The sequence below is a fragment of the Pinus tabuliformis genome, chromosome 3_2 (assembly GCF_031772625.1).
Source record: "Pinus tabuliformis cultivar Carrire ecotype Pingquan chromosome 3_2, CPIR1, whole genome shotgun sequence".
Lineage (NCBI taxonomy): Eukaryota > Viridiplantae > Streptophyta > Pinopsida > Pinales > Pinaceae > Pinus > Pinus tabuliformis.
The window spans coordinates 899,232,568-899,243,186 of record NC_142302.1 but is presented as its reverse complement, the minus strand read 5'-3'; positions in this window follow the sequence as shown (position 1 = coordinate 899,243,186).

The following is a 10,619-nucleotide window of genomic DNA, read 5'->3' as shown; positions in this document are numbered from 1 at the left end:
AAGAAAGTCACAATAAAAGAAGAGTCTTCCTTGTCAGATCAAGTGCTTCAAAAGGTGGAGCAGATGCTTGATAGGATGAAACTTGACAAGTCTGAACCACAAGTTAGAAATCCTAACTTCCGTGGCCAGTAGCAGCCCCAATATAGGATCAAACAAAGAGAGCAGCGAGCCCAAGATCAAGCAGTGCAGCAGCAAGTGCAGACACCTCTACAACAGAATGTTGTACTTGGTCCGGAATCAAAAGAGGAGGAGAGTGTGATTGGAGAAGAAAACCATTTATTTACGCCCGATGACATGCCAATTTACATCACTGAAGATGAGGAGTACTCTGAGAATCCAGTTGAACGAGGGGATGAAAATTTTATTTTGGCAAATGAGACAGTTCTTGAGGAAGAGTCCGATGATTACCAAAGAGGATACATGAATGCTTTGTCAGCTTATCAGCGACAATATTCACTTCGAAATAGAAATGTGCCTATAAATCCAATTCATAAAAGGAAGGAGGCAGCAACGTCAAAGAATGATCCTCCTAATGTGCAGAAAAAGGCAAAAGAGACCGTTGATCCTAGCACCAGCAAAACGACATCAGCAAGTTAAAGACCAAATCAGCCAAATGTGTCAAAGGAGAAAACAGAAAGGAAGGATGTTCCAACAAAAGAGGTAGAAAAAGTTTCAGTTTTTAATTTAGAAAATGAAATTGCTAAGTTGAAAATATCCATTCCTTTAACCGAGTTGATGAAGAACAACAATTATAAAAGTCAGGTGCCTTAAATTTTGAGCTTAGTTCCATCATCCGACATGGTAAATGTGGAGGATGACAGTCCCGAGCTGATATTTGGGCCAACATTGGAAGGTCAGTCCCAAGATAGTGATGTCGCTCCTTTCTATATCAGTCTCAAGGTGCATGACTTTGTTTTACATAATGCTATGTTTGATTCCGAAGCTTCTCATAATCTCATGCTGAAAGCCATCATGGAGAAATTGGGATTGGATATCACTAGGAAATACCATGACCTTTACTCTTTCGGTTCCGGTAGAGTAAGGTGCATTGGGCTTATCAAAGATTTGGTGGTCAGTTTGGATCATATTCCGGCTAAAAATGTTTTGGTGGATGTGGTGGTGGCAGATATACCTCCTAGATTTGGCATGCTTCTTTCCAGATCTTGGGGAGCAAAGATTAAAGGGACCATGCAACTTGATTTCTCCTATGCTACAATTCTCGTGTTTGGTCTGATGAGGAAACTATACCGAGAATAGAAAATGAAGTACATGATCACTAGCAAGGAGAAACCAGTAAGTCATCCAATCAACTATGTACATACTGATCTAGAGTCATTTGTTTTGTATTCAGATAGTTTTAATGATGAAAATAGCCAAATAGTGGAAGTAGAAGACATTCCCAGGATTACTGAAAATTTCAGAGAAGTTTTGAAGCAAGAAAGGCAAATACTTGATGCCACCGTTGAACAATCAACAGTTCAATAACAGCAACATATTGATGGACAACAAGGAAAAGGAAAAGAATTTCAGCATTTGGAAGAGGATGAAACAGGCCTATGGAGCATGGACTTTGATGGCACGGTAGGAAGGGAAGGTGTTGGAATTGGTATTTGGATATGCAGCCCGATTTTTGCCCCAAACAAAGTGCCAACAATGTAAGGGTTTGCTCTTATAAACTAGCTTTTGATTGTTCAAACAATGAGGTTGAATATGAAGCTTTGATTGTTGGTTTAAAAGTTCTTAGAAAATTGAATGCTAAAAGGATTTCAATGTATGGCGACTCCTAGTTAGTTATCAAGCAGGTGAAAGGTGAATACCAAGCTAAGCATCCTCGAATGCGGGCCTACCGCAATGCGGTGTTGGATATCTTGAAGGTATTTTCTAATTATACTATAACTTGTGTGCCCCGTGCTCAGAATGTCATTGCAGATTCACTTGCAACAGCAGCAAGCAATTTGAAAATTCCAATGAATTCAAACAAAAAAATGAGATTCATGTGAAGCATCGCTCAGCTGTCCCCGACAATCAAAGGTATTGGCAAGTGTTCCAAGATGATGATGAGATCGATGAATTTCTGCAAAATAAAGGTAAATTCAAAGACATTTCTATTGATATGGAGTATGATGATGGTGATGAGAATATGGAAGTTAATCAGATGGAAGTTTTGCAGCTCAAAGATAACATCATTCCTAAAGGTCTAATACCTTTAGAGGAGCTCTTCGATCAGGACGATGTGGCTAAAAAACCGACCTTGCTGCCAACTGAAAAAGGAGTTGAGGACGTGAACATTGGATCAGCTGAAAATCCCAAGATGGTGAAATTATCAAAAGCATTGCCCCCACAGGTAAAAGCAAAGTATATCAGTTTGTTATCATCTTTTACTGATGTATTTGCTTGGGATTATTCAGATTTGAAGGCATGTGACACAAGCATAATTCAGCATGTGATCCTGATTAAACCAAATCAAAAGCCTTTTCGCCAAAAGCTAAGAAGAATAAATCCAAAGTTGTTGCCCTCAATCGAGAAGGAAGTGAACAAGTTGTAAAGCTGGTATCATAGTCCCCATAAGATTTTTAGATTGGATTTCAAACTTGGTGCCCGTCCGCAAGAAAACAAGTGAGATCTAGTTATGCATTGATTTTAAAAATCTGAACAAAGTTTCCTTGAAAGACAACTATCCATTGCCCAAGATGGATCACATACTTCAGTGAGTAGTTGGAGCATCTCGGATGTCACTACTCGATGGTTATTCGGGTTATAACCAAATTCTGGTCCATGAGGATGATTGTGACAAAACAACGTTCACCACTCCATGGGGAACTTTTCATTATGCAAAGATGTCGTTTGGATTGAAAAATGTTGGTGCAACCTTTCAGCGGGCGATGGATATAGCATTTTCCAATGAAAAAGATGTTTTTCTAGTTGTTTATCTTGATGACTTAACAATTTTCTCTAATACAAATGAAGAGCACCTCTATCATTTGAAGATTGTTTTTTAGCGGTGTAGGAAGTATGGCATCTCGCTCAATCCAAAGAAAAGATTGTTTGGCATGGATGAAGGCAAGCTTCTCGGGCATATTATCTCAAACGAGGGCATCCGCATCGATCTAACTCGGGTGGAGGCCATTCAAAAGATTGACTTCCCATGAAGTAAGAAAGAAATTCAATCCTTCAATGGTAAGATCAGTTTCTTACGTCGTTTTGTGCCCAATCTTGTAGAACACTTAAGAGAAATCACAAACATGCTGAAAAAGGATAGTGCAGTAAGGTGGACTGAGGAAGCAATTAAGTCTTTTAATTTGGTGAAATTAGCTCTTTCTTCAACTCCGGTTTTGATCAGCCTGGGCTATACTCGGGATTTTATTTTGGTTTCTTTTGCCTCAGATCATACTATGGCAACGGTCTTGATGCAGAAAAGAGACCAGCTCGAGAAACCAATTGCATTCTTCAGCAGAACCATAAGGGATGCGGCATTGAAGTATAATATTATTGAAAAACAGGCCCTTGCAATTGTAAAAGCATTGAAAGATTTTCGGGTTTATATTTTGCATTCTCACATCCTTGCTTTTGTTCCTAATGCTGCTGTCAAAGATGTCCTAGTGCAAACAGATCCGAATGGAAGAAGAGGCAAATGGATTGCTGCCTTGCTGGAATATGATGTGGAAATCAAACCGACGAAGCTCATTAAAGGACAGGGGCTGGCTAAACTCATGGCTGAGTCAAATCTGCACGCCTTGGACATTAATCTAATTGCTGCTATGTCTGAGGAAGATGAAGAAAATCTGCCCACTCAGGTATCAGAAATTTTCCTCCTTTCTCCTTGGTATTCGGACATTGTTTATGTACTCCAAAATCTGTCAGCACCTCCTGGAATGGCTAAGAATAAAAGTAGGACACTGAAATTGAAGGCTGCAAAATTTTGTATCATGAATGGTGCACTTTATTGGAAAGATCCCGGTGGTGTCCTGCTGAATTGTTTAGTAGAAGAAGAGGCGAAACAAGTTATGGAAGATTTTCACAAAGGAGATTGCGGAGGCCATCTTTTCTGGAAGACAACAACCAATAAAATCTTGAGAGTGGGGTATTACTGGCCAAATCTATTTGTTGATGTGTACAAAACAGTGCCCAACTGTCACGAATGTCAAATTTTTCAAGGTAAGCGGAAGTTGCAGCCTTTACCACTCAAGCCCATTGAAGTAAGCGCTCCATTTCAGCAGTGGGGTTTGGATTTTATTGGTGAGATTCATCCTTCTTCTTCAGCAAAACATAAATGGATCCTCACAGTGACGGATTATTTCACCAAATGGATTGAGGCAATTCCTACAAGGCAGGCCACCGATTCGGTAATTATCTCATTTCTTGAAAACAACATTTTGTCTCGTTTTAGATGTCCAAATAAGTTGATCCCTGACAATGTAGCAGCCTTTAAATCGAAAAGAATGATTGACTTTTGTCATAAGTATCAAATCACTTTGGGGCATTCGACTGCCTATTACCCACAAGGCAATGGTTTGGCGGAATCCTCGAACAAATCTCTTGTCAACATCATCAAAAAGCTATTAGAAACTAACAAGAAGAGTTGGCACAAAAAGCTGGTCAAATTGGGCAGACAGGGTAAGTCAAAACAAATCTATCAACATGTCTCCTTTTGAGCTTGTGTATGGTGTGGACACAATGTTCCCGACCTCTTTGGCTGTCTCGGTGGTTAAACTATTGCAAGAAGCTGGCAGCGAGGATGATAGTTTGCAGCGGAGGATCAATCAAATGATACATTTGCAGCAAACTAGAGAGGAGGTATTTCAAAACACTTCCAAGCTGCAAGAAAGAATTAAGAGGATATATGACCGGAAAGCAAAGGCGGACAGGTTTGAAATCGGAGACATAGTATTGAAATGGGATGCAAGGAATGAAGAGAAGGGTAAGCACGACAAATTTGAAAATCTTTGGAAAGGACCATACAAGATTGCTGCACATTGGGGCCAGAATGCTTTCCTTTTGCAAGAGCTGAATGGCGAAGACTATCCTGGCGGGCTGGTCAATGGTCGACTCCTCAAACGGTATATTGTGTGAACTATTTTCTGTTGTCCTATTCATCATTGTATATACTGGTTTGTTTAAATTCCATTGCAAGAGTGTGCTATTTTCATTCTTCAGTTTGGGGCCCGAGGTGAAGGCTATAAAGCTGAGGATTGATTTCAGTTTTGATTTGATTTGTTAGAGTCAAGTCTTTCAGTCAATTTCAATCTTGAAAATGAGTCAATTTGAGTCACTTTCAGTCCTGAAATTGAGTCTTTAAGTCAAGAGTTCAGTTTTGTTTTGTCGAAATTATTGACTCCATAGCCTAATAGACGAAGGCACTGCCTACTTTCCCAGAGACCTGTAGTTCTTGGCACCTCCAAGGAGCTACCATCCCCATTGGAGCCAATGTTAGAGTCAGTATTTTCATCTCTCCGTCAGAGATCAAATACTCTTGTTGCATTTCATATTAGGGGTCCCGCCCAGTCATTTGCATTCCATTAGGTGCATGGATCATCTAACGGTAGTGGCATTCCTACAGTTTACCTCATGTTATCTACCTGCTGGCTCATGTTTGTTCATTTAAAAAAAAAAAAAAAGCATCTACAGTCTTCTTTTTATCTTAAGATTGTAAAGGTTGTCTTTAGGGTTTCATTGTCAATTAGGTCTAGGGTTTCATTAGGGTTTCGTCAAAAAATGTTTCAAAGTGTCCAATAATTACCAGCAGGCCATGAGGAGGTTTCAATATCAATAAATTTCATCATCAAAGTGTTCAAAAATGTGTTTTTAACAGAGTATTTTGCTTTTATTGTACAAAAAATCATGAAATTTTGTTTTCTTCATTGTATATCACTCCATCTGTAATCCTGGTTTCTTTCCTTAGCCCCAGAAGCTCCAACACCTGCAAAACAAGCAAAGCTCAGGTCATTTAGTCATCACAAAACTCAAATGAAGTGAAAAAGTCCAAAAAAAACAGAGTTTGAAATAAAGTCATTTGTAAAACATTATGAAAGTGGGTTTGGCAAAATTAAATTTGAAAAGCTCCATGTATAAATCATTTCTCCAAATGTTTGAAGTTCATTTGCACTCCAAGAGCAAAGAGAAGCAAGGCAAAGTGATTGTGGTGAGTAAGAGGGAAGTTTGGGTGAAAATCGTTGCAAGTTACCGGCGCGGCGCACTGGGCAGGAGGTGCAGCGCACTCACCAGGCGCGGCACATTGGGCCTCATTTTACAGTGTAAAAAAGCACGGGCGCGTCGCATACACTGGGCGCGGTGCATTGGGCCTCATTTTACAGTGTAAAAAAGCACGGGCGCGGCGCATACACTGGGCGCGGCGCATTGGGCTGGATGTGCGGCGCACATAGCCAGAGAGCCCGAAAACTTCCAGAATTCGCTCAAATCGCCAAAAACACATGAATTTGTCTTGTGACAAGTAGGTAGAGCCTCCATTATTATTTTTTATCCAAGTTTGGTGCTTATATCATGGTGGTTGATGAATGGTAGTTGTTTAAAGAAATCAAACCCTACCATTTGAAATTCCTCAAAGAAAGTTGTCGCCTAGGGTTTTGATTGACTGTTTTTCCACCAAGTTCAGTCCCTTACCCCCTTTTTTCATTGATTCCCTTATTCCCTAAGTTCCCCTACCCCCTAAATTCACTAATCCCCTGTCCCAAATTCCCTTTTCCAAACTCCCAAATGTAAATCCCCAAACCCTAATCCTATACAAAAACTCCCAAAACATCCCATATTTCCCTAACTAAAATCTATCCCAACAGTCCCTAAATTCCCCACTATTTTTCCCTCCCCTTACAGTCCCTCATTTCACTGTTTTCTCTTGGTGGAAAAGGTCAAACACATCATCAAAGGCAGTTCAAGACAGTTTGACATATCAACACCTATTTCTCCAAGATAGTTTACCTACCAGTAGACATGCCATTTGATCCTTCATATGATTATGAAGAGCATACCCAAAGCAACTCACCCATAGACGGACATGCACCCAGGAGGCCTCATATAGGTGGCAAACATATCAGAGAAGAACCAACCACTCTTGCTGAGTTACAGACCTGCCCTCTTGCCATCTTTTGTTTTCAGCATTAGTCATGTTATGAATTTTTTGAGAAGGTTGCTAATATTCAGTTTCATCATGAGTTGGCTCGCTTATTTGTGTTGCATTTACATGGTGATCAAGCCACTCTAGCTGGTGTCACTTTCACATTAACACCAGAATCCATTTCATTAGCAACCGACATACCTAACATTGGAGAGCCATGGAACAAGAGGCAGAAAATTGACCGGTAGCATTATGAACCGTACATCAAGCCCGACTTTTTGAGGCAGCTCAAGAGAGTGTTTCCTTTTCGGTACCTCAAGGATGAATATGCTCCTTTAATGAAATTGATCATGAAGTATTTCAGTTGTGAGGGTCGGTTCTCCCGTTTGTATGCTTATCACATCAGGCTGCTGATGCATTTTACCCGGGTATGGATGATGAACATCCCTTACTTCATGTGCCAAAACATAGAGAAGATGACCACCCTTGTGCAACACAAGACTCCTCAACAGCAGTTCAATAGTATTTATCATTTTGCTCTCATCAAAATTGTGGTCTTTCATAAGCTTGGTTTACAGGGCATCACTTGAGATAACTTCATCTCCCGTGAGTTTTTCAGAGCTCAACAGGGACCTTCAGAGGCTTTATATGAGAGAGGTGGACCTTCTTATCAGCATGAGGGCCATGAGACTGCTAATGTGTAGGTGTCCATCACCTATCAGAGGGGCACTAGATGGCTGTTTGCAGCAGCAAAGCGAGTGTTATCTCCACCTGGGTTGGAAGGGGCCTCGCTTCCATCATTAGCACAACAGGTTCAGGACCCAGGCAAGAGGCCACTACATGAGGAAGGACCATAAGGTGAGCGGGAGACTGATTTCATCCTCATTGAGGGTGATGATACCGATATGGGCCTGCAAAGCACAAATCTTAGAGAAATCATTAAGGAGCAACAGGCGGACATTGATGCCTTGTCTACCAACTTGTATATAGCCCAATGGACTATACAGTACCTGGAATAGAGGAATAAGCAGCTTGAGGTCCAGTAGGTGATTATGGAGTTGCAAAACATTCGGGAGAATCGCCAAGTTGCCCAAAGGAGGAGGGTGGAATTCACTTCATTGGAGCAAGAGATCAATGTCGATAGGGAGTCATGGCTTGAAAGAGTCAATTTCCACTTGGAGAGGAAGATGGAGAAGGCCATCAATGAAAAGAATATGCTTAGAAACCTGTCATATCATTACTTGTCCCGGAACTTGGTGTGCCAAGCAAGAACCAGGAGTTTGAAAGCAAAGTTGAAGAGAGCATCAAGGAGACAAAAAGAGGATGAAGGACTTCAGATCTTGGATGAGGCTTCCTTGGCCCAACATCATCCTTGATAGAGAAGTCTCAGCCCAAATTTCAAGAAATTTGGGGCAATTTTTGCATTTTGGAAATTTTTGGCACAAAAAACAGGGTTTTCTGCCCTATGCACCGCGCCACGTGGCGCTCGCTTTTGCTAGAGGCCTCCAAATCACAAAAACTCAACATTTTTGGATTTTGCATGCAAAATTACACTTGCCTACCTATGTCCAAGAAATTTGGGCAAGTGTTGAGCCCTCAAAAAGGTCAAAAACACTCAAAAAATGACCTCTCTGTCCCTATTTTGACACACAGGAAGTAGTGTTGGGAGAATGGACTTTTGGAGGGGCAAATGGAGGCCAAATTGAAACATTCCACTTGATTTGGAAAGTAGATAGGCAGACCTTTCTATCAAACACACCTGGAGCGCATTTGGACATCGGGAAGGCCTCCAAAAGTGGGTCCAAACAGGCGCAATGCATAGAGAATCATTCGCGGCGCATAGAGGAAAAATTGCCAATTTGACCAAGTTTTGCTATGTTTTTCCCCAGTTTTGCCTAGTTTGACTTTTTCACTTTCCTAATGGCAAATTTATGATGTAATTTGATGAACATTGATGGATCATGATGTAAATATGTTAGATTTTCACTTGTATAGATAGATTCATCATTTTAAAGGTTGTTTGAAACTGAATGAATCAGTTCCCTTGTTTCTAGAGGCATGTTGTTATGTTGCCTAGTTTATAGTTCCCAGTTCATAATCAATTGGATCAGCTCCTAAACATGTGATCTCGACCCCTAGAGGCAAGGATGAGCTATGTTTGTCTATATTATGTTGTTTTTCAGTCATTAGCATGGTTAGACTCTTGAGAAAGTATTGAGCTTCATTGTACACTCATATTTTCATTTTGGCTAAGGAATTGAGACCAGGATTTGCAAAACTCTCTGGGATTCATGTGGAAATTTGTCTTGGTACAGTGCTTCTCTTTGTAAATTGTGAATTTGCTTATGTGATTGCATGCCATTATCTATCTTATTTCTTCTGAACTAAACAAACAAGAGTGTAAGTAGAATTCATTAAAAGTGCAGTGCTCTACTTGAATTTTGCTTTATTTATTTGATGTTTTCAGCTATTTGGGGAGGATCCATGATTACTCTTGCCCTCTTCAACACCTCACCTGTCCATTCCTTCCATCTCACTAAAATTTCAGTGCCAAAATGATTGCCTACCTTGCCCCATTGAGATCTCTGCAGAACTGAGCCTCAATCCCCGCACCCAAAATCTATCTTCCACCTGAGCCAACAAATCACCTTTTTATTCAATCAAACTTTTCCACACATATACCTAGCCTAAGATCAGTATTTCTATCAGTCATCTCAAGCCCTCATCGATCATAATTTGCTGAGATTGTCTCGAAGAGAGCCCTCTCCTGACCTGGTAGGGCTAGCTACTAGGCGGAGCGTGGTTTGATGTTGGCCCTGGATCCTACCTTTTTAGCCTGAGGTAAATCTAGGCACTAACACAATCCACACTTCTATTGGCAAGCCCCCATTTAAAACTTGTTTTGGATATTTGTCACCTTAACCTTTGGATATTTCATATGGGAAAAAAGGAGTTACGATGAAGGATATTATAAGGGATGCCTTGAGGGTAAAAAATGGTTCAGAAGATAAGGAAAATCCATCTACATGTACAAAAGACACTTTAAAAGTCACAAGAAAAATACAAGGCTAGGCATGATTAACACAAAACAAAGAAGTCATTCAAGGCAAGAGATAGAGTATGGTAATAGGGTCCTAGTAAGAAAATCAAGGCTTTGCAATGGTCCATTTCAGATATTGGAGAAGGTGGAAGATAATGCCTATAGACTCAATTTACCTCCATACATGTGCATTTACTTAGTGGTGAATGTAGAGAATATGAAACTTTATGAGCCTTCCATACTATATCAGGAAAAGGAATGGGTCCTACATTTTGTAGAGGATTTGGCACCAGATGCTCAGACAAAGTTAATAAAGGACACAATTTTATAAAAGAGGCACAAAACTACAAGATATGGGTATAGCACGACCTTTAGCAATTTGGGTTGAAAGGACAATTTTCAGCCAAGGCTAAATGATACACCTGAGAGAAGGTGGAGAAAATATTCATCACCTCATTCAATAAAAACATTTTAAAACCAAAAGCCTCCCAAAATGGGGAGGTATGATCT